This window comes from Catharus ustulatus, chromosome Z (genome assembly GCF_009819885.2).
Source record: "Catharus ustulatus isolate bCatUst1 chromosome Z, bCatUst1.pri.v2, whole genome shotgun sequence".
Lineage (NCBI taxonomy): Eukaryota > Metazoa > Chordata > Aves > Passeriformes > Turdidae > Catharus > Catharus ustulatus.
This window is the reverse complement of record NC_046262.2, coordinates 44564367-44589451: the sequence shown is the minus strand read 5'-3', so window position 1 is coordinate 44589451 and position 25085 is coordinate 44564367. Positions and strand designations below refer to the sequence as shown.

General features: G+C 40.0%; 1 long non-coding RNA gene across 1 annotated transcript; it reads right to left on the bottom strand.

The window, feature by feature from the left end:
- Nucleotides 1–5700: 5700 nt before the first annotated feature.
- On the bottom strand, nt 5701–23574 carry LOC117011035. Its single transcript, XR_004420835.1, has 3 exons — nt 23509–23574; nt 15273–15370; nt 5701–7781 (listed from the first exon to the last, which is right to left on the bottom strand). It is a non-coding gene; the product is annotated as an uncharacterized LOC117011035 (long non-coding RNA).
- Nucleotides 23575–25085: the final 1511 nt, after the last annotated feature.

The following is a 25085-nucleotide window of genomic DNA, read 5'->3' as shown; positions in this document are numbered from 1 at the left end:
ACAAATATCATGCTATGTACATTACAGTAGCTCAAAAATAGTCTCATACATCCAAGTAGCAAGAGCAGAGCTGACTTTGGAGGGAATAACATGTGTTTACCATAAAAACCTAAGATTCAAGTCCAGATCCATGATGTGTTGAATGTCTTTTGGGCCCTTCACTACAAGAAAAACATTAAAGCGCTGAAACAGTCCAGAGAAGTGCAAGAGAGATGGTAAAGGATCTGGAGCACAAGTCTTATGAGGATCAGCTGAGGGAGTTGGGGTGGTATTTATTCTGGAGAAAAGGAGACTCAGAGGAGACCTTACCCATCACTACAACTATCTGAAAGGAGGTCATAGCGACATGGGGGTCATTCTCTTCTCCTCAGTGACACATAACAGGATGAGAGAAAACAGCCTCAAGTTGCATCAGGGATGCTTAGACTGGAAAAATTTCTTCACTAAAGGATCAGCAAGCATCTGATGCTCAAAGACCAGTAAGACAGAAAAGGTTTTTATTTCCTGAAGTCCATCTGCTCTCTAAACGTCTAAAAAGATTTAAAATGCTCAAGCAGAAGAGAAGCAATCCTTTTCTTACAGTAATGGGAGCTAGAGAGTATGCTGAACTCTTTCTGACACAAGAAAGTGCCTGTGATCCCCACACTTCTAATTTGGAGTTCTTCCTCAGGCAATATCTTACCATTTCCAGGTCTCTCATATCTGATAGTGCTTAGAAAACAAAGCAATACCTTAACACAAGAACCACAGCAGCTTTTGGAAAACAGGTAGATCCTGAACAAAACCGCACATGAAAGCACCCATAAGATCTGCAGAAGTTCTGATGTAACCAAATACATTGCTAAGCTCTACAGAAGCAGGGAAATTTGAACTACAAATAAAATCAGTAGGAAAAATGGGAATATAACAGATGATGCATACAAATGTCTGTCTATTACTATGAAAAAGAACTACCGATTACTTTTACACTTACACTCCTATGGCTGAGATTCTAGTACTGGTCCACAGGTCCCTTTTAACTTCCAGTCTCATCCTAGGTTTTATAGGGATTAGTAGGTAATGCAAAAACAAGAGTAAATAAAAAGCAGAAGTTTAACATTTCATGTTTTATTTAATGTTATTTTTAAAGACATTGTAGGTTACTATATCAATTGTATTCACCATCAACCACTGGGGTTTGATCCCAGCTCAAAACAAAAACACTACTGAGGTTATAACAAAGTGATTTAGCTTCCTAAAATCAGAATCAGTGAAAGTTTTGCTATCAAAGCTGTTAGATGCATGTATAATTATACACTACTAGCACTGTATTCACCATCAGATAAGGGATTCTTTCAGTAGAATTTCCTGCTTTCCAAATTATAAGACTAAAAGTTCAGTATACATAGGCCCAAGAAAAGTGGTTAGAGAATAAATGCAACTGAAAAAGATATTAGGGTATTTTGTCTCTGGCTATGAAAAAACAGTCAATAAGATCAAAGTAGCCTGAATAAATGGCATCCCTCATATGACATTATGTCTACAGTGATGTCAAAATGCAGAGCCTTCCAAGAGAAAATTTTTTTACCTAGTACATATACTTCTGTAGCACACCTACATATCTAAAGAAAGACAACCAGTTTCTTTTGCAGACATCTCTCAGTATACTTGAAAGAGTATTGTTCTTCAGCATTTCACCACAGTTTAATCCCTAGAAGTGAACAGTCAAGCCCCAGGATTGACACATGCATCTCAGGCATATGCATGCTGGCAACTTTCTCCTTACACCTGCCCAAACAAAAAAATTACTTTCCAGCCAGAGAGACAGTCAGATTATACAGCATTTCCTAAAGGCCCTTAAAGGACTTCCGATTTATGGGAAGATGTAATCAACCCAAGAGTAAAGCAGACTACACAGCTCATGCATCTTTCCCACTTTTCACCTAGTTGAAGCAGCAGATGTTGTCACTGCCTTGGCCAGTAGACACACTTTTTCTTGGAAGACAAGGAGAGAAAAAGGGCAGCTTTCTTCAGACTAGATAAAAATGCACCTTTTAAGCACAGTAAAGCTTAAGCTAATTAGAGAGTTCTAAAGAATACAGCTGCTTGTTTACAATTATTATATTTTATGATCATTAAAAATCAAGCTCTTTTGAAGCAGGTCAGCATCTTCTTTGCAGTTGTAAAAAGTAAGAAACATGCAGTAGAGAAAATTAAACTGATCCATAGCCATCTATCAATAGATGTATTCTGTCTGTAAAATTGTTTTTGAGATGTTTAGATCTCTCCTTGAAAACAAAGTAATCATATTTCAATCTCCAAAGCTGATTCATTTTGGAAAGTGACCACCAGAAAATATCAGCTGAAACCCATGTTGAGCAAGAACATTTACTCTAGATATTAGAAATACTAAATGCTGTTAGGAACTTTGCTGAAGTTAGTGGTTCCAGGTGCATAGATCTTCTCATGGCTCTGTTTCACAGTTTCTCTTCATTAAGAATAATGGATTTCTATATCACTGTGACTATACATGGAGATTTATAAAACACAGGAATACATAGGCCATACTCCAAAGACCTAACATTTAACAAAATAAAACTGAGCACAGAATTTATAGTATCTACTTTCTATACCCCAAGTTTTGAATCCTAGTAAATAAATGCATTCACACAGACTAAAAAAGTGAAATTGGAAATAGCAGCAGTTTATTTTATTGCTATTTCTGTTTCCACACCACTCCCATACAAAACCAGGAAGACTGTCCAACACATGGGGAGCTGACTTAAAGCCAGTCCTGGCACCAAATACAGGACTGGACCACCATCCCTGCAAGAGGGAAGCAAAATTTACCAGCTTGCATGCAAACTATCCTTTCTTTCAGTAATAATAGTTTCTTGATATAAAGATTTGCAGCAAGAAGTTTCTCCACCACTAGCAGTTTCTGGCTTCTGCAGCAGAAGTCTGTAGCACTGGATTGTGTTAAAATCTGCAGTGCCTGCATTTAAACCAGCCTAACTTCTGCCTAAAGATGAGGCATTACAGTGACTCCAGGATTTTGCGTCTCTAAGACACATTTTACATTTTTTAGGTGGTTATAGTTACTTTTCAGTGCAGATTGGAAGTCGGTAAGTTCACTGTTGGAAGGTCTAAAAGCAAATGAGTCAATGGAAAACCTGCAACTCTCTGCAAGCAGTGAAATGAATGGACAAAGCATATAAAGGTCAAATTCAAAAGAACCGCTTTGCTATGTAGTTTAGATACTAGTGTAATGTCCCCAGGGACAACAAGACCTCAGAATTTTACAAAAGCATGCGGTTGAGCATTTAACTTCCTTCATTTAAGGGAGGAAAAGCTAATCTTGAACAAATGTAACAGGTTTCAAGATCTTCCCTAGCACTGTTTCAACAGTTTCGCTACTGCACTTAAATGCAGGCACAGCCTCACTGCTTTGTTGCTTCAGTCTTTTACAATTCTTGAATGCAAAATAATTCAAGTGATCAGAAATGATGCTATGCCAATTCATAGCCTTTTATTTGTTTCTTAACCTCTCCCATAGTCAAAATACAAAGATACAAGTCTGCTAGGTAGGTGGAAAAATACCTCTAATTAACAATAAACACCTCAACTTTTAGAACTTGACACTTTGTAGTTTAATTTGATGTCCTTAGGGTTCTTTATTAAGTGGAATAGGACATGTCACATATTTTTATAGTAACTCATTCTTTTATCTGACCTCTATCTTACAGCTACCAGCTTTTCACTTCCTTCATGCACAAAAGAAACTCTCTGCCTTTTGTTCATCATTCTTCCTTTCAGTTTTGAGTTGTTCAAATGTTCCCTTTTGTCTCAACTGCAGTTTTCATTATATGGAATCATAATGAAATTACATACTGACATAGAGGGGCTTTGTGGTGCTCTCAACAAGAAAGTAGAGAAAAAATATTCTATTTTATTTTTTAAAAATACTACTAAATTACACATAAAGACAATTAATATAAGTTCAGGAGAAAAAGAATCACTTAGAAAACAGAAGGAAAAGATGGTTTGGAAGCTAAATGTCTTACTTAATACATGAGTAATTACGAAGATCTGCAATATGTCTGAAGAGACATTATATTCTGTAGGTTAAAATGCCATATTCAAGCTTATAGGCTAGATTTGCAGTGGAATTTAGGCATTGTAGTATCCAGCTCATAGGTGGCTGGTGCCCTGTTTCTCTTATGTTCCTTTTATGTCATATATATATAGGTAGAATTTATAGCCTAAAAATTATCTTTATTGAAATTAATTCAATCTGCTCCTTAAATGTGTTGAACATGCCAGGAAAGAGACTCTAATCCCACTCAGAAATAAATTTTAAAGGTCTAACCATATACTACAGAGAGGTATTGTCTTCTGTTTGGGATTAATGGCTGCAAATCTATGTGTCTGGGATAAGTTTTACTGTCTCTTTCCTCTCTCAGGAATTCACTGCTGCAAAATGTTATGGATAACTGAGGCATATTAAAATCCAGAAAGAATACATTGGGAGAAAAGTTTAAGTGGAGGCAAAAAGCCCAAATTCATACTTCTAGGCCAGAAAGTCTATGCTGGAAAAATAAATTGAGGAAGTACCAGTACATTTCCCCTTGCCTTTCTTTATGTTTTTACAAACATTGGCCACCTTCAGAGGCAGAACACACTGAATAACAGATTATTCCAATACTTGAAACTATAAATGTATCCTGAAAACTTTTATCGTCTTCTTAGATGAAGAAATAGCACTAGAAAAATAAAATCCCAAGGAAGATGGAAAAAAGATAACCTTACAGTTGGTTCTTAGAGGTGCTCAGGATACCTAGGTAATTTGTTTAGAAAATTTTAATTATTTCAGCTTCCAAAAAATTGAGCAAGATCAAAAAAAACTGGGCAAGGTCATCATGTAGAAGATACTCTGTGCAGGTTTCAGATGGGGTAGAGTTAATTTTCTTCACAGTGACTGGTATGGGACTGTTTTGGATTTGTGCTGAACACAGGGTTGATAGTACAGAGATGTTTTTGTTGTTGCTGAGCAGGGCTTGCACAGAGCCAAGACCTTTTCTTCTTTTTTGCACTGCCTGGATGGCAAGGAAGTTGGTGGTGCAAGGGAGGTTGGGAGGACACACAGGTGACTCAAACTGACCAAAGGGATATTCCAGATCATATGGTATCATGCTCAGTACATAAAATAGGGGCAAGAAGGCAGAAGTGGGGAATATTTGGAGTTTGTCTTCCCAAGTAATCTTTACTTGTGAATGAGACCCTGCTCTCCTGGAGATAGCTGAACACCTGCCTGCCCATGGGAGGCTCCGAATGAATTCCTTGGTTTGCTTCACTCGAGTGGGCAGCTTGTTTTTTCCCCCTCTTTAACGGTATTTACCTCAATCCATGAGTTTTCCAGCTTCTGATTATCTCCCCCATCCTGCAGGTGGGGAAGTGAGCAAGCAATTCAAGCTGCTTGGTTTATTAGTGGTTAAACCATGACGTAACCTGAAGAACTGCTGAAATGTTCAAAGAAAACACTTACAGGAACGAAGACCAGAAAACTGTCATTGAAATCTCAAATGGTCTATCTGAAAACAAAGCAAGCAAATCCACTCTGCTTCACATTTATGTCAGACATTACAGAACACTGAGGTCAAGTTGGTTTTATTAATTTTTTTTCATAAAAATAATGAGTCATGTACACGCACCAATCTGGATTTGTGAAATATTCTTTAAGAAAAACAGGAGCAACACAGAGATCAGAAAAGGGTGGTTTTTTCCTGTTACTGTTCTCTTCTATTTGATGTTTGCTAGGCATCTGGAATTTTCACTAATGTGTTTTAACACCTGCAGAAGTTGTTTTATTAGCTATCTAAAAGCATTGAGCTATCGAGTGTCCTCCAGTGTGACTTGCTGTCTGCAGACTAATTAGTATGTACGACAGCACATCAGCAGCATGGATGAGGAGGGCACACTGACCTGAGCTGCAAGCCAGCATCACCATACAGACGTGACCAGAGAAACAAAGCTCAGATCACCTACCCCTCATAAAATCAACACCCTTCTGTCTCTGCCTGAAAATAGTCTGCCTATCCTGTAAGACAGAGAGAACAGGTAACAAGCATCTTATTCTCACTCATTTTGCATTTCTGACAACACACAGGAGTCAGTAATCACGCAATTCATTAGTGAGCCAGAACCAGCTCAACAGAAAACAGGCAGAGCCACTGCAGTTCTCTCCCTGACAAATTCCCTCTGTGGAAAAGGCAAACCTTTTATATATTCCCTGTCTCCTATTGAATCTGGTCCCCAAAGAAGTTGTGGAGCATTGGGTTGAATTTATATTCTCCTAGATAAATTATAATTAATATTATGCAGTACTGGGAACAATTTGCAGAGTTGTGTAAATTACTGTGACTTTTACAGCCTTATTTTTTATAGTTCAATGTCAAGACTAATGACAATATAGTATATCACTAGAAATAGAAATACTGTAATTAAAATTTGCCGTTGACTATTTGTCCATAAATGCAGCTATGGTGCACAGAAAATTAGCTTATTTATTAGCTTATTAGCTCCACCACAGGTTGCATTGCTCCACCTACATGTAACAAAAACACTGTATTTTCGTCTCTTTACAAATGCATGTAAGATGTGTCCATCATCAGTTCTAAAAAAAAAATCCTCAGAAAGGACCTTTGTGCCTTTATTATCATATTTGAAAGACAACATCAAGATATCATTTCAAGTGGCCAGACAATAGTTCTCAGTCAGAAGTCAGAGAATCATTTATTCTCTTCAACATATGCTTTGTTAACCTTGTCCACACAAAAATACTTCTCTAAAAGCCAAATTTTTCCACAGGTGTGGAGCGCAGAACATATTATCTTTGCAAGTATGTCAGGAAACCAGAAAGAAGATTATGTTTTCTTCATATTTATCCAGCAATTCTGACTCTCAGTGAGAAAGTATAGCAACTACAAGTATGTTTCCAGCATTATGCTCTTTGAGAAATACCTTAACTTCTTTTCCCTCTTTCTAGCCCCTAAAAATTTTGGTTTCTGTATTTCTGTCCATCATTAGCCAATAAGGACAAGTATGAAAGACATCCTGCTCATTTCAAATAACTGACGGTCCAACAGTTAAGATTGTTCCACGTGTCAAATGAAAATTTTTCTTTTTGCAATATGCTTTAAAAAAAGGTTTCTATTCATTCAGAAATTAGCTCCAAGGAGCTACAAAAATATTAAGAATCTAGCTTGATTTAGCACATTTCTTTCTTTTTGAATATTAGCTTTATTACTGCAGCCGGCAACTGAGACACTTTGCATTTATATATGGTTTGACCCCATCTTGCATCAGGCAAACTAGTGATCTAGAACAAATTCTGACAGGCAAGACATAACCTCAACCTGTACAGTATATTACATTATTGCTCCCGGAGGCAAAAAGGGAGAAAAGGCTAAATGATACATTCTTTCACACTGCCAAATGAAAGCAAAAATGTTCACAATGATTGAACAAAAGAAATCTGTACTTTAGATCTACTCAGAAGTTCCTAGAGGTCTTTGGAAAATAAAATTATCATTTTCTTTTTTAAGCATAAGGGCTTCTGAAGTAAAATTACTCTGACATTTAAAACTTCAAACCAGAAAGGCATTTGTTTCATTTTAAGTGCAATTTACCCCGACTTAGGAAATACACATTCAGTTGTGCATTAGTTGGATCAGGACCTGCAGATGGATGCCACAGTCAGTTCTCCTCAACGGAAAGCGGAATTCATTAGTTTTTCCAGATCTCTGAAGGGAAAAAAAAAATCAATGAAAGGACTTTCATCTTAAATAAGGGAAGCAAGAACAGATGGAGCTTAAGAAAATAACCAAAGCTATTTAAATGAAAAAAAAAAATCAAGTAAATAAGGTAGAGAATTACCCAGATGCAGTTCCCTATGACTGATCTTGCACTGAAATATTTCACAAGGGATTAAGATTACAATCTAACCTGAACACTAGCACTACTTTACCAGCCATCATCTAGTCAAACAGTGACTAAGTCTCTAAGAAGCAGCCAGGTATTGATTATGGTAATGTGTACAGACACACAGACAGACAGATACTATCGCATTCTTGCACTGCACACTGGACAAATGTATGAAGAGAGATAGGCCCCACTAACTGGAGTTAAATCCTAACCACCATGGCTGGAGATGGTGCACAAAAAAGATGGTGCAAATTAGTCAAAATCCCATAAAAAACAAAATGAGAATATTAGGTTAACTTTAGTTTACCCAGCCATGTGCCCTGATCCATCATACAACAGTGCCTCTGTCCCAACTCTTCTCAGATGAAAGTTTTCACTTTCTTAAGAAAAAAAATAAGGAATCAGGAAGTTTGGGTAATTCTTCCCTCTTCCCCTGTGCTATCACCCAAAAGATAATTCACTTAATGACAGACAAAGTGACAATGAGTATACAACACAAAAAATGAGTCTGAGGGGAATCCAAAACTTATGAGTAGCCCAACTATTCACAGTGAATCTGGCATTATGAAACCATTGTAGACTCATACCAAGCTTGTCCAAAAGGTGTAAACAAAAGAACTGGGCCCATGGGATCCTCATAAGGTTGAACAAGACCAGGTGAAAGGTGATGACCATGGCCAAGGCAACCCATGCTGGGGCAGAGCAGCCCTGAAGAGAAGCACTTGGGGGCTGCACATGACCTAGCCATGGGCACTTCCAGCCCAGAAAGCCAAACATGTCCTGGGTTGGATTGAAAGCAGTGTGGGCAGCAGAGGAGGGAGGGGATTCTGCCCCTCTGCTCTGCTCTGGTGAGACCCAGTTGGAACCCTGCATCCAGCTCTGGGGTCCCAGCATAGGAGGGATACAGACAAGTTGAAGCAAGTCCAGATGAGGCCACCAAGTTGATCAAAGGGATGAAGCACCTTTCCTATGAGGACAGGCTGAGAGAATTGGGATTGCTAACTCTTGAAAAGAAAAAGCTTCAACATTATCTAATTGCAGCCTTCCAGCACCTGAAAGGAACTTACAAGAAAGATGGAGAGACTGTTTACAAGGACACGTAATGATAGGACAAGGGGCAGTGGCTTCCAAATGAAGGAGAGTAGGTTTAGATTAGGTACTAGCAAAAAATTCTTCACTTTGAGGGTGGTGAGGCACTGGAACAGATTGCACAGAGAAGCCTTAAATGCCCCATCCCTAGAAGTGTTCAAGACCCATCTGGATGGAGCTCTGAGCAACCTCGTTTAGTGAAAGGTATTCTTGTCCATGGTTGGGTGGCTGGAACCATATGCTCTTTAATGTCCCTTCCAACCCAATCCATTTTATGATTCTATGAAATCTTTTCATAAAAACCAGAGAGCAGATGAAAAATAGGCTATAATTTGTCATCTTGACATTGCTTTGCCAATAACATACTGTCCAGTGAGTCTTAATGCTCCTATCTTATTCCAATATTTGTAGTTTTTGCAGATATAGGAGATTACAAGGATTATACAACAAGTATCATTTATTGTTTACACCTCAAAGGGCAAAGGTAGCAGCAGGGTGTCCCAAGAGTCTTAAGCATTTTAAACCCTGGAAGCTTCCCTCCTGGCCCATCTTCTGACCTTCTCTTCCACATTGGTTCTGTGTGGTTAAGATGTTGCATGAAGCAAGCAGGGTAAAAACCATATATTTTAGTGGTGGTAAAATACTTTACCCTAGTCACCTCCTAGTTCACTGTGCAATGGAAACAATGTAGTTATGAGCACAAGAGAAAGGACAAGAAGGCACAAAGACAGGCTGGTAAAAAAGTTCAGATGGGCAACAGGCTTAAATTGCTCTAGGCTTTTACTCTTAGCAGTACCCACACAACTGAGGTAGCTGGCACATGAGAACTGTTGGTTTTGGTTAAAATCAAATTTCACAGCTGCACCTCCAGATTCTGTGGTTTTCCCAAAGGAACATGGAAAATCTGAGTCAAACTGTCAATGGCCATCTCAGTACCTAGACATCAGCTCATTAGAGCTTTTTTTACAGAACAAAAACAAAACAAACAAAACACACAACCCCAAACATCCCTTACTTTCTTCTGGATGATTGTCAGGCTTAAAAGACTCATCAGTGCTAGTCCAGGCATTAAGTTACACACTGAGAAGATCAGTGAAATACAGACATGGCAGATCCACAGAGAAGTGAGTTTTAATGTAACACAAATTGTGATTTGAAAAATACCTGGAAGAAACATATATGACTGTAAGACTTAAAATTAGGAAGCAAAGAAAATGCTTAACAACAACTGTAATATTACAAACTGAATTATCAAGTGTGTCCCACTGTTTCCCAAATCTCGTCTAATTCACTACTATGTGGAAATATCTGACATCTTTTAGAAGACTTGACTGGGACAATGTTTTAGCTCTCTTTCAGATATTTGTGTTCAGGAACATTTAAAACACAAGTAGCGGTTTCATTGTCATCAGTGGTACTAAGGAATCTGTGAGCAAGGCTAGGGTGAAAGCTTTTTTGGCCTCCACTAATGAAAACAAAGCACAGGAAGTCCTATTACTCTGCCACTCCTTAAAAGCCACCATGCCATTTCCTGTGTTGGAACATTATGTCCAAGTAAGCATGAACATCAGTCCTTTCCTGAGTTCCTAACATTTTTCACTGATGTTTCTCAAAAATGGCTCATAACCCTGCATTTGACAGGAAGACCACAGAGCCATGTTAGGTTCACTGAATAAATGTGGAAGAGTAATACAAAGAGAGATTCCTAAGGTGAATGTGTTCTGAGAGAGTATTCCTTTTTCTCTGTGAGAAGATGCTGTTGGATATTACAGATGCACCTTAAAATCTCATCAGTTTGAGCAGGATTAGGTTAATGTTACAAAGAATCATTCCTCAACACAAGTTACCCAACATCTTTTTACTTTCTTTGCATAATTCTCTTTCTTAAAAGACTACAGTAATTTCACAAATACAAGCCGCAGCAATTTGACAAAAATTTTGGTGGAAACCCGGAAGTGCGGCTAATAGTCGGGGGCGGCTAATATGTGAATAATTTTCTGACATTTACAACCCCAGACGTGCCAGCCAGGGCGCCGAGCCAAGCACCTGCCAGTAAAAGCCGGCATTCCGCGATTGTTACAGTGTTACTGTGTTGCCCTGGCTCCCTGCAGGCAGCACGGGGAGCGGGGAGAGAGGCGGGAGAGCTCTCTTTCCTCCTCTGCCGCAGCCCAGGGGAGGACGGGTAGGGGGGCGTGCCGCCATTGCGGCGGCTCGGGGAGCCGGTGGGGGCCCTGCGCCGCCATTGCCGCGGCCCGGGGAGGACGGTGGGGGGGTGCCGCCATTGCCGCGGCCCGGGGAGGACGGGAGGGGGGTGCACGCCGCCATTGCCGCGGCTCGGGGAGCCGATGGGGGCCCCACGCAGCCATTGCCGCGGCTCGGGGAGGAGGCGGGGTGCTTTGTCCGCGCCCGCCGCCGGCGCCACGGGCGCGGGAAAGCTTCGTCCCCACCCGCCGCCGCTGCCGTAGGAGCGGGGGAAGCTCTGTCCCTGCCTGCCACCGTGGGGCAGCGCCGACCCGGGGTGACCGAGCCCAGTGGCAGCGGCGGCCGGCCCCGAGCGGCAGCACCGGACTGGGCCACCTGGCCCCGTCAGCAGCCCCTAGCGGGCCGAGCCTGCACAGCCTTAGCTCAGCCAGTAAACCCCGCTCTCCCGCGGTTCTGTTACTAATTGCACGTGGGTCCTCGCTGCGAACGACAGAGCGGCTTATATTCGGGTGTGGCTTATTTATGGTCAAAAACCGAAATATTTGCCAACACCCAGAGATGCGGCTTATCCTCAGTGCGGCTTGTATTCATGAATTTACTGTAATTTAATTTTTCTGTTAATTGGATATCATGCAACTTCTCATGAAATACCAGATTTTCCTAAGTCAGAAAAAAGTGGAGCAGCTTAAAAAAAAAAACCCAAAACATATATATATATATATATATAATTAATAAAAATATCAAAGCTCACATTCGGAATTCAGTTTATGCATTAGTATAGAAGACACATTCAGACAGTAATAAGATAGTCTATTATTAATAATAGATTCCCCATTTTAAGAGAATTTCAAGTGATTTTAAATGTATCACTGTATGTTAGACCACTACTTGGTGAAAAAAAAATATCAGCAATGAAAAACAAAAGAAGTAACTTTTGAGTTTGATCTCCTAATTGTGAGCATAAACACTGTCTTCACAGAAGTAAAATAGGGGTATGAAAAATATAATGCAAATTCTCATTTTTATAGGAAGAATAATGTGCTGTGCTGAAACAAATATCTGACAGTTCTGATAGAAGACCCACAGTAACATTTGCAGATGCTTATATAACCAAATTATTTATTAATTGAGTTATCTATCTATCCTAACCACTTATTCACATTTTACAAATACTCAGTTTGAAGGTACAAACCAATTAGAGACCTCAAGTGATGATTATCTCTTGTTTGTAAAGGATGCAAAATTTTCTATAGGGGAAAACCAGGATTATTACCTGTATCAGTGGAGGCTGACTCTGTTTCTGATGATGTGTTAACAACATACAGCCTCACAAAGAGAAATAGCTCCAGAGACAACAAAACAATCATCAGGGTATCAAATCTATTTAGCATAATCAACCAATAAACACAATTCTTGCAATTATGCATTGGACTGCAATTCTTGCAATTATGCAGGTGGACTGCTTCAACAGCTTAACTAACAATAGAAGGAAACAATACCAAAAGCAAAATCTGCAGAATTCTGGAATTCACTGCTCACAGAATTGGATCACAAAACCAAGGCAATTCATTACACGGGTTCAGTACAAACAAATAACCATGGTCCATGGAGCCCGCAAAGTAACGTGTCAGAGGGGTGAGACCAGCCTTTGTCTAACAGTGAATTTCAGTCTCAGGATGGTAGGAGTATAGCTGAAATACTGATAAACAAATGTTACTCTTATTCTCATAACACTAAAGCTTTTCTAATTATTTTGCTTATTTCCACCTTGAGATTGTATTTTGTATGAGCAACCAGGAATCAGCTCTGCTTCCTGCGTATTAATTAATTTTCAGGAAATACTCTGAACAAATTTTCATATCAGAACCATACACTAAACCTGAGTTTTAATGTTTTATTCATCACATTTGCCGAGTGCTTCCACTTGTGTCTATAGAAAAGCACCTGTCATGGTCTATCATACAGACAGAAAGAATATTTCCCTTAATTGTGGAACTCTTTCATTTCTGCCAGACTAAAAAGGGAACAAATTTCTCCTCCAGATTAGAAAATGCAGTTGCCATTAGTCTTACTGGAATATCTCAGTCACCTTCTCTTTTCTTATTTTCACTGAATTTCATTTACAGAATTGTGCTTTCAGAAAGTTGCTGTCAAAACCATGATAACACAGAGAGATACAAGGTGACCTTAGAAAAAGGGCAAGATGCAGTACAGCTCCTCTACGGCATGACACAGAACCATCCAAAATGTAACCAAACACACTGAGAAAGGATGTTGAAATTACTTGAGAGCACTTTGCAACCTTCTGATTCTGTGCTATTCACCAGGGATTAACAAAGACTTCCATAAATTAGGCAGTCCTTGTTCTCAAATTCAGAGCAGTACCACCAAGCTGCTCTATCTGCTAGTTTTTAGATCAGTCTGCTCATGGTTATGTTTCCAAATCCCAACCCCACCTCTGGCTCATCCCAAATATTGTTAGATGGGGTACCTGCATGAATTACATGAAGGACATTTTTCAGTCTGACACAGGCTTCTGCATGCTGCCCTGACCCTTCCAACCACTATATTCAAGAGTAGAGGAATTTACTCTTTCTACTTTTTTCAGTGATTAAATCCCCAAACAGACAGCAAAAACACACTCACCTCTATCAAAAAGACTGGCAAATTTTATCACTGACACTACATCTCCAGCAGCAGTAAACAGCTTGAGAACTGAAGCATTGACTAATTGTTCCCTCTAATGCTCAAGCATATCAGGAAACAGTGTAGAGAAGCCTACATGAATGTATTTATTACAATTTTTTCACTATATTTTTAAAAATAATTTTTTAACCAAAATCTTTCAATTAAGCTCAATATCCTAGCTTTCCCCACCCCCCCGCCGTCTCAACTAATTCAAATTATATAAACAGATTAGCAGTGAAGCAAATAATATTACGTTACACACCTAGCTTTCACAGTAATACCTGATACTTTGGTGGATAAGGATACATGAATGCTCACAATAAAGCAGCATTAGAATAAATAGAAAATAACCCATAGCCACCTTTTGTGTTTAAGTGTCCTATTTACAAAAGCTATTTGCTCTTTTCTGGAAAAAGCAGCAACAGTTGTAATAGGCAAAAAGCTTTAACCTTGCTAACAATCTTGCTATTGCAGTCTCTAACTTCCACTTAGAAGCAAGACAAACATCTTATCAAGCTAACTCTGCCTCCTTTCTCATCTCATCTTCCTGTGAAGATCTAGTGTTATTAGGGTGTTGGTTATTTTCATGTATTAGCAGAGCTACATTCTGAATATCTTACAAAGAACTTTTCTAAGGTCAAATCACTTTTCTACCTGTAAGTGTCCATTTTTTGTGACTCTTTCACAGATGTAGCCTCATAAAAGCTGGCAAAAGCATATGAAGGAAGAATAAAGTCTATTTTACCACAGAAGCACTCTGTTGTATCCAAATACAAAACTCATGAATCAGCTAATAGTTGGATATCAAAAATCCACTTTTGCTTTGTCACACGTGTGCGTTCCGTAAGCAAACAGAATCGTGGCAGAGAGACGCCCAGCAATTGACAGAGATTCGTACCCTTAGGGAAGCCCTGATGCTTTTTGAGAACAGAGAGGATTGGGACAAATTACGGGTCAAGTAGGCGGTTCAACATACAGTGAAATACATAAAACAAAGTAGAGCTAGTCAGATTCTTGCCTTCTGTTGTGAAGTACCCTCATACAGGCCAAACCCCCAGGAGCTAGAGACCCTCCCTGACAGGAACCCAGAACTAGTAAAAGCCCTGTTCAAATTATCAATATGAGCCCTTTAAGTGCCATGATACTCCTTATACTAGAAAGAGTAGTCACCCTAGCCCAAACAATCAACACTTAGGCCCCAGCACAACCAAAAGACAACGTCTAGGTGACATTAGCCAATCGAACAGGCCAAGAGGCTATTTGTCTGTCCTTGTCCTCACCTAGCAACCCATTTTCTACCTGTTTCGTGGGGTTACCCTTAGACAACCTACCTTGCCCTACCGAAGCAGCATTTTTCTGCCAGGCCAATAAGTCGCGGTCGTACGCCGACCGATGAGATCAGGTGGTCCCACATTTCCCACGGGCAGCCCTAGAACCACAAGAGCTAGAAATTTTAGGTACGGTAAGAGCCGATTTCTGTGTTCAATTCAATTAAACTAGTGTCTACCGAGGGCTTGGAAAGAACCAATTGCTACCAATTAATGTCAATTCGAATCTTAAAATGTACCAGAACGCGTCCATGTGGTGCAATCACACGAGTCCAAATGTCTCAAAATCCTCCAACACGCCCATGCAGTTACCTCAAGGAACATTTTTGATTTGTGGAAATCGAGCTTAGCCTAGAATACCCTCGAAGTTAGAAAGTAGCCCATGTACTCTAAGGAGACTAACTCTATTGTCACCAAATGCATCTATAATTATCCAACGATATAAGAAACATAAGCGAACCAAAAGGATGGTGCATGCTTTCCAGTCTGAGTGTGATGATAAAGCTCAACTCTGGTCACCAGGGGAGAGGGTCCTAGGATCCCTAGTACCAGGGATAGACACTGCACATGCCTTGAAAACCTTGAATAAATTGGGCTGCTAGTTGGCGAAACAGACTAACGCAACGTCAACCGCTCTATCTGGCCTCCTGACGGATGTAGACTCAATCCGTCATGCCACATTACAGAACAGGGCCGCCATAAACTTTCTCCTACTGGCTCAGGGCCACGGGTGTCAAGATTTTGAAAAGATGTGCTGTATAAACTTGTCAGATCACTCTGTGTCGATACATGCCCAGTCAGATAAGTTGGCTACTCTAACGTTGCACTTACAAGAGAACACAGAGTTTAAGCTCAATGACTAGTTAAAAAGTCTAAGTCTCAGACCTTAGTTGACTTCCCTCCTTCAACACCTGATCACTATAGAGATAGTTCTTTTTGCACTTATACTACTTGTGCCTTGCTTTTGTGCATGCCTTACAAAAGCCCTAAATAGAATGATCCTAGACAACACAGCTACTGCTCTGCTTACTCATAAAGAAAATGGGGGAAGTGTGGATAGTCTTTCCGAACAGTGGTTGAGAGACAAAGGACACAGGGATAATATCAGGCTGGTTAAAGTATGAGCAAGGGCAGGGTGCCTTTGCAGGGACTGAAGAGGAACAATAACAAGGGAGTATAACAGCATGTTATGGGAAAAGTACACGAAGAGAAATAGCTTAACTGCAAGGCTTTCTACATGCGTCAATATGCTGATAAATACCTGTACCAATCATGAGCTATGGTTTTGCAATATGCATGAGCTTGATTATCTACTGTATAAAAAGACAACAGTATTATAATAAAGTTGAGACTTGTTGACCATGATAGCCTGGGACTCGTCTCCCGCGTCGTCTTGCAACACTGCTGTATCCAAATACAAAACTCATGAATCAGCTAATAGCTGGATATCAAAATTACGTCAAAGGATAAGAAGGACCTACAAGGGTAAGAAAAACTACTTTATATATTAAAATATATACTGAACCCAAAGGCTGCCTAGTGAAAAACTGAACATTGAAATTATCAGTCAGTGATAATTACCAGAAATATTTCCATTTTAAAATAATTTTAATCAGCTTATAGGAAAGAGTTTCCTAAAAGAGAGTAAGGTTTAGTACAATCCAAGTTCCTTGATGCAGAGCACACTTAAAAGCATGGCAAGCTGTGGTGGAAGTCTGATGTCTTCAAGTTTTAGCTATGAACTCTTGAAACCACCAGAGCACAGACAAAGTCAGTGCTTTTCGAAAATGAGACAGAAATGAGCAACAACATGGAAATTTACACATTCCAGAAAGACAGAAAATAGATCTGTGGCTTTCTGACTTTTTTTTTTTCATGGGAGAGAAGCCAGAAATTTAAGCAATCCTTCTTCAGGTCAGTATACAGAGGCACTGCCTCTTATGACTTCCCACTTGCCTGGATTGCCAGGCATCTCAAAGCTGTATTTTATTTCCTTAGGGATTCAGTGCCCTTATAATGCTTTTAGAAGTCTTAGAAAAATTAAAAGCAACTGTTCCCAAATTAATTTTCCACTTCCCATCTCTTATCCATATCTCTTCTCTGTGAAAATGCAAAAATAAACTGAGTTGCAGCTGAACTGAATAGTTCTCTCTCTGAGATGGTCAAAAGTGCCAAAGCTAAACTGGTGTGTTGTTTGGGTTTGTTTTTGTTTATTTGTTTTTTCTGGTAGCTTGCATTTAGTCAGTCTAAAGTAGAAATCTAAGGAAGAAAATACAAACATTTTATATTTGCAGTTCATTAAGTAGTTTATTAAAAAATATCTTCCTTTGTCACATTTACAGACATTTTAATACATTGACTTCCTTCTAGTACTGCTACAAAGCTGAGGAAACCTGAGTTGACACTTTTCCAGCTAAGGCAATCCCAGCCCAGATGTACTGAGCAATATGGTGGGAATATGACTCCATTAGCGTTTTTTCTAATTCTGACTCATGCATGATTCTGTCCTTTTGGTTTTCCATGCATTATTAATTTAAGGACTAAACTCTGCTCCCATAAAAGGTCATAGAAGTTTGATCTTTGCTGTATGGGTGATAAAATCAAGCAAGCATCTAACTTAACCCGTAACCTGTGAAAAAAAGAATAATCTAGTGAAGCACAGTCATATTCCAATGTGACACATATTCCAATGAGAAAAATCAAGTACAATCTTGTAGCTTTACAGATGGGCAATCACAAGATATAGGTAGGAAACTGAGTTGTTCCCAGCAAATAAGACAAAATCATTGTCTGGGTAGCATTAGAAGGGACCTTAATATTTCATTTAGTCCAACCCCCATGCCCAAGGCAAGGACATCTTTCACCAGATCAAGCTGCTCGAAGCCTCATCCAACCCAATCTTAAAGACTTCTAGGGATGGGGGCATCGACTTCCCCGGGCAACCTGTTTCAGTGTCCTACCACAAAAAATGTCTTCCTAATATCCAATTTAAATCTACCCTCTTTCAACTTCAGAAAGCCTTTCTCTGTCTGCTAACTCATCTCCTTCATCTGTTGAAAAATTGCTGTAAGTTTTCTCTGCAGCCTTCTATTTTCCAGGCTTGAACAGCTCCAGCTCTTTCAGCCTTTCCTCACAGGAGAGATGCTCCAGCCCTCTGATTCTTTTTGTGACTGTCAACTGGACCCACTCCCAACAGGTTCATGTCTTTCTTGTACTAGGGACCCACTGCTGGACACAGTACTCCAAGTGAGATCACACAACAGCAGAAGGGAAGAAGCACCCCCTGGAACTGCTGACCACGCTCACTTTGATGCAGCCCAAGATGTAATTAACTTTCTATACTACAAGTGCAAATCGAGATCATATCTTGACATGAGATTCATACTGTGTTTAGGGTCTCATCTGGCTTATGATTCCACTAATAAGTCATATGTTGTAAGTTTCACTGTTTTAACAACAGCAATGTACAGAGATGCACATATATAAAGCTACTAGGAAAAAACAGAGAAAACAGTTTTGTTTTGTTTTGGTTTTTTGGGGTTTTTTGGGGTTCTTTTGTAGACAGAAAAGGATATTTACAGGAAATGAAACAGGGTAACTTGAAGTAAAAACTTTCTCATTAGTTTCCACTACTTGTTACTACAACTATTTTAGAATTGCAGTGCACTTTTTACTGTGCTTTCTATTCTAACACAGCTCTGCAGCTAACCGAAAGAGCACTACTGGTTTATTTTTTTCCCTAATCTGGTTATTCAGCACCACATATACTCATTATGCTCTTGCAAACAAACAAGTGCCTCTGATCATAAGAATATTCAAGGACCTTATCTTGTGAGCTGTCGGGGTTACCTGCAGTGGCACACATAGGATTGGTTCCTAGTTCAGTAAGTTTTTGAGGCATGCAGGACACCAGTTGCAGTTCAAATGAAAACATACAGAAGGAGCTAGTGAATCAGATACAAGAATGCCCCCTTGCAGGGGAAAATATACTACCAAAAAAAAAGTCAAAACCAAACAAACAAACAAAAATCCAACAAAACAAAACAAAAATCCACAGCAAAATGAAAGAACCAGTGAGATTTAGAATACCCCTGACAACATTTGGCATTCAGTCCCCATCTTGTACCTTAATGCCCCTCCAACCTCAAATGCAATTCACCTGAAGAGTGATTTTAAAAACTGGTAAGTGTTTCCAGTCAATGCTAAGCAACTCCAGCATTATTCAGTAGGGGCTTCTATAGTATTGTGCATAAATCCAAAGCATTTCTGAAAAAAAAGATTGCATTGTTATATAATTACAGCTAAACGGTTGTTAAGCTATTTTGAGTTACTACTCAGAGATTTTCAATTATCCTTTTCCGCTAAAGGTTCTCATATAGTTCTAGAAATGTAACGATACACTGCAACAATCCAGTATTTGTATGAATCATGAGACAACAAAGGTAGGATTCATATTCTACAGAGTTATGCAACCACCTATGTTTTACATCCCTGCAGTGACCATATAATAGATGTGAAGCCAAGTTTTTTACACATGCCACCTTCAAAATATGAAATGCAGGTCATCTTTGTAGCACTTACATTGATAATTATTGGAAAGGACATCAAGTTCATATAAACATGAGTGTACGTAATGAATTCTCAAGGGCAATCAACGCATGATGCACAAGGACACCAGCAAGACTTCTTTCCTAAACTAACACACCGCAGCTCTTAAGACTGCATCAAGCCGACGTGAAGCTAAAACTCTGAAGGCAGTGTAAACCAGGCTGAAGTGGCGGACGCAGTTTTGCCCAGCAGCCATGGGAATGCGGTCCCTCTCCGCTCACAACTCGGTCGCCCGCAGCGGCCCCGCCACGCCCCGGGCCGAGCGCAGCCCGGCAGCGGCGCCAGCCCGCCCCCGCGCGGCCGCGCCGGGCAGCGCACGCACGGAGAGCGGCTCGGGAATTCCAGCCGCCCTTCCACGGCAGGATCCTGCCCCGCAAAGACAGCGCGCGGCTTGCGACCAAGAGGCAAGGGTGCTAAGATGTGGATGCATGGGTGTGGCGTTTTCCGCGTCGTTTCAGCTGCAGAACGCACATCAAGATCAGGATGGCTTTGACTGGAAAATAGTATTTCTCCCTACTGCAATGATTTTTATGTATTTTAATATTTTAGTATACCCTGGCGTAGCCAGACAGAACATAAGGAATTTTTACAAATGCTCAGGAAGGGCTGAATGTGGATCCCACAGAAACCAGTGTCAATTACAAACGCAAATGTTCATTAAGAGCATTTGAAAAACACTACAATCAATACACATTAAAATTATACTTATTGAAATACTCAGTATCTGGACCTGAAGTCATGTTCTGTAAGCCACATTTATTTAATTTCCTCTCAGCATCCCATTATCCTGCAGTCTTGAGATTCACCTTCTTCCATTACACTTCACAATTACCAAATTTTTGATTATCATAGTGTTTCTCACTCTATTTTGTTCAGTTATTCATTGTTCCATTTACAATGGATCAATTTTTTAAAATTTAATCCATTTTTTAATCTCATTTTGTCACATCACTTTTGAAACACATCAGATGCAGTACCTTTCATAATGTTCTAACAGTCTAAGATAAACAACTAATAAAAATTTCCTTGAGAAAGCCTAATTTAGAGTTATTTTGTTTCAATCTAGCCCAGTGTTTTTCAAATGGGAGCTACAAAAAGTTCAGACTGATCAGTAAGTCAAAAAATGTAGTGCTAGCCATCAATAACTTACTTTGCTAAGCGAAAGAAAAGAGGAAAGGTATTAATGTCTGGCCACAAGTGCCTAGATTAGCCAGCCAGCTGCTGCAGGTCACTTCTTTCAGGGTCGTGAAGGCAGTTTTAAACATTTGTGCCCACAAGACACTGCCATTTTTCAAATCCTCAATCCTTCCATGTTATAATTTCAAAAGATAGAAAAATCTAGCTGACAGAAATAAGATAATTTTTCCTGTTTGATTACATCACAGTACCAACTAAACAAATTAATTTCATAAATCTTTGCAGCAAGATTTTCAATATTGGCAAGTATGTAACAACTTTTCACCTTTTTTTACAAGTTTTCACATTTTCTTATGAAGACACAAGAGGACTAAGATACAACCAGAGGTTTGGGGATTGGAACTTCAGACTTCATAGAACAGCTTTTTGTTTGTCTGTAACCACTACCAGACAGATTACTAATACAATATCAAATTAATCTGCTTTTTCTGAGATCACATGGAAATTAACAGTGTCTGACTAACATCCCAAGATAGCTGCAATCCACGAGGAAATGCAAGGGGGGAGTGTAGGGACACATTATCCATGCTTCTTTTAAAATTTATATCCTGTAAAACAAGAAACAATCATGCATCTTTCAATACAGAAAATGCAGTCTGCTCATAGCTGCATAAGACCTCTAACTCTTCTTTGTTCCGTTTCTTTGGGTTCTCTTCTCTTTTTTTGCTTGCAAGAAATGTGTTCCACATTCTGATTGTTTCCAGACATTGTTTTATAATTAATTGTGGCTAACAATGAGCTTCTTAATACGGTATTTCTCTCTGCCTCAAGACAGAAGGGTAAGATATTTCATATATTTTATACAAACATATAAAGTCTCATTGTCAGTCAGTCAGTCAGTCTTAAATTTCAAAATCACAGGATTTCAGATACAACCAACTCTTCTTCCTCACGGGTTTTTTATTTCAGTTCTGTAATTTTAACTGTTTGGGTTTTTTGCCTTATGGCTTTCTATCCATCACTTTATTTTGACTCTTTGTAGAAGATGTTTATGCTGCTGCTAATGAAACCAAAGAACAATGTTGGAAGGAATCTTTGGTGACTCTCAAACCCACATTTCTCTCAGATGAGAGCCAGATTTAAGTTAGATAACATTGCCCAGAGTCTTGTCAAGTTTTGAGCATCTCCAGTCTCCACAGTCTCTCTAAGCAATCTTCTCCAGCATTTAACCTTTCTCACTGAGAAATTTTTCCAAATATTCCTATGCAGAATTTCACCTGCTGCAACTTCAGCCCATTGATTCTCACCCTCCCCCTCTATACCTCCTGAAGCCTGAATTCTCTACAACCACCCGTTAAAAAGTTGCAAAGATAAAGCCCCTTCCAAGCCATTCCTTCTTCAAGACAAAACAACACAATTTCTCAGACTCTCTTTGAATATCATGCACTTCAGCAACTGTCTCAGTGGCTCACCACTACACTCTTCCCTGTACATCTGCATCTTTCTCACACTAATGAGCCCAAGCTGCACAAAGCCCTCCAGGCACTACCTCACAAATGCGAATTGAGGGGTTTAATGAACTCCCTCAATTAAACTATTCCTAAGGCTGCACAGGGTGGGCTCAGCTTCCATGGCTGCAAAGGGAATCCTGCTGAATTTTCTTCAACTCTTTGTCCACCAGACTTCTGAGATTTTGCTTTGCAAGAAAGCTTTGCAGCCAGTCATTCCCAGTATATCCACTATATGAGATTGATCCCATCCAAGTGCAGGATTCAGCACGGTTTTTGAACTTCAAAAGGTCCCACTTCAGTCTGTTCTTTCAACCTCTTGTGCCTCTGAGTACCAGTCCTGACCTCCAGCTTATCAATCATTCCCATTCCCAAGTTTATGTCACCTGTGAATGTCCTGAGGGTGTACTCCATCCCATTTTCTAGGTGATTAATGAAGACAGTAAATGTTAGCAATTCAAAACCCTGAGGAATGTCATGCCTAACTAGCCACTATGTGAAACTCTACCCTTTTAATTTAAAAGTTGTCTGAAGGAAAACACTATTAAAAACTGTCTACCCCTGCCTTCTATGTTTTGCACTTAAAGCAGTCAACATATTCTATTCCAAATGCCATTACTATGAGATAGAGGACTTGAGTTTCAAATACAGGAATATAATTCTACCCTCTCCCTTGTTCCCATCTTCCTTCACAAAACATTAGCCTGATTCTCAACACATCTTCTGGGACCAGAGTGATAGTATTTTCCACATTTCTCCAAGCTATGCTTCACTGAACATAAATAAGCATTCTAACTATTGGATACAGCCCAATGCATGTTGTTTGGCCATGAAGCTGAAATTCCATTCTGTTTGCACAGAAATAACAGAGGAAGGCCCTAGGCTAGCTCATGACTTAAAGATAAGTGGAGTCTCCAAGGAGACCAAGATGAAATCAACAAGGCGCCTCAGAGCAGAAAGTGAACTGTACCATGACTCTCATTTACTTCACATCTTCTGATTCAAAACTTTAATGTTGTCCTGTCACAGCTGGAAAAACAAATGGATGTTTTTCTTCTCTACTGTGAACAAAAACAGAAGTAATTTTGTGGATGCTGCTCTGCTGCTAAATGACAGAAAAACCCACAATATTAAGAATCAAATGAGGTTTTTCTAACTACAAAAAAGGCAGTGATGAGCTGATTAATTCCATCAAGCATAAACCAAACTGTTCTAACTAAACAAAGATCCAGACACAATTTACATGCTATAGCTTTTGGACTAAAAATTAAACCAAGGTAAATCCTTTTCCAGAAAATATAATGAAGAAAAAGGAACTAATATTATTAATATGTAGCAGCGCAACTTGGAACTTAATCCAATCAACAGATGACAGAAAGGAAGAGCTATGCAAGCATTGTGATGTTAGGTTTGCCACCATAGCTCAATGGAAGCTCACTTCAGTGCAAGAGTACAGAAATGTTATGGACAGGTGGATAAGTTCTGATGCAAATCAAGGTACTGAGCTTCCCCTGGCTTGCCAACAAGTTATTTGACAGGGCGAGACCCTGCGTAGCATGGAGCTAAACCATGGAGGAGCAACCATTCTTGGGAGCTACACAACTTCACTTCCAGATTCCTACACCTAAGAGAAAAAACACTAGAAATATATAATGTCATGCAAACAAAAAAATAAATTTAAAAAAATAAAATAAAGATTATTTTTCCTACATCCTCTCCTTCTTTCTCTGCAGATATTTTCTTCCTGAAATTATGCTTCTGGAATTGCAATTCCACACATGCCACACACTGTAGTTTAGATTTTACTATAAGAATGAAGCAGAAGCATAGGGATATAAAGCACTATCCCCACTTTGCAAGGATAAATGAACTTGTAAGAGACTAAAGCCTGTGGGTCCAACCAGATGCCTCAGAAAGTGCTAGCTGACATTGTCTAAAATACTGATCATATCTCCTTACATAAAATAGCACTTAAAGACTGGCACTCTCAGAGAAGAAAAATGAAGTACAGTAATTTCCCGACCATAAGGCGCACCAGGCTATAAGGCGCAACCCCTGGGAGTCGGCAACTTTCGCAACTTTGTAGATCATATAAGGCGCACCAGACGGTAAGGTGCATTTTTTTTTACAGCGAGGAGCCGCATGGTGCACAACAAAGTAACGAATTAGTAACAGAATCACACCATCGCGGGTTTACTGGCATGTGCTCAATTTGCAAACACTTTTCACAGATTGGCGTAGCCTTTAAATGCAGTCCCAGGCGCCCTCCCTGTGCCGTGAGCCTCGGCACTCCCACCCACCCACGGCACCAGCTGGCGAGGTGGCGCTCAGGGCAGTCGCGGCTCACGGCGGTCTGGGGTGGCTCAGAGCTGCCCGTGGTATGGGTTGGCTCAGGGTGGTCGCGACTCGCAGTTTCTGCAGCTGCCCACTCCCGCCTTCCCCGCACGGCTCGCACCGGGCCAGTGGCGGCGCTTCCCTCTCTCCCCGTGCGGCAGTCGGGGCCAGCGCCACCCCACTCTCTTCCTGCGCAGCTCATGCGGGACCGGCGCTGCCTCCTTCTCTC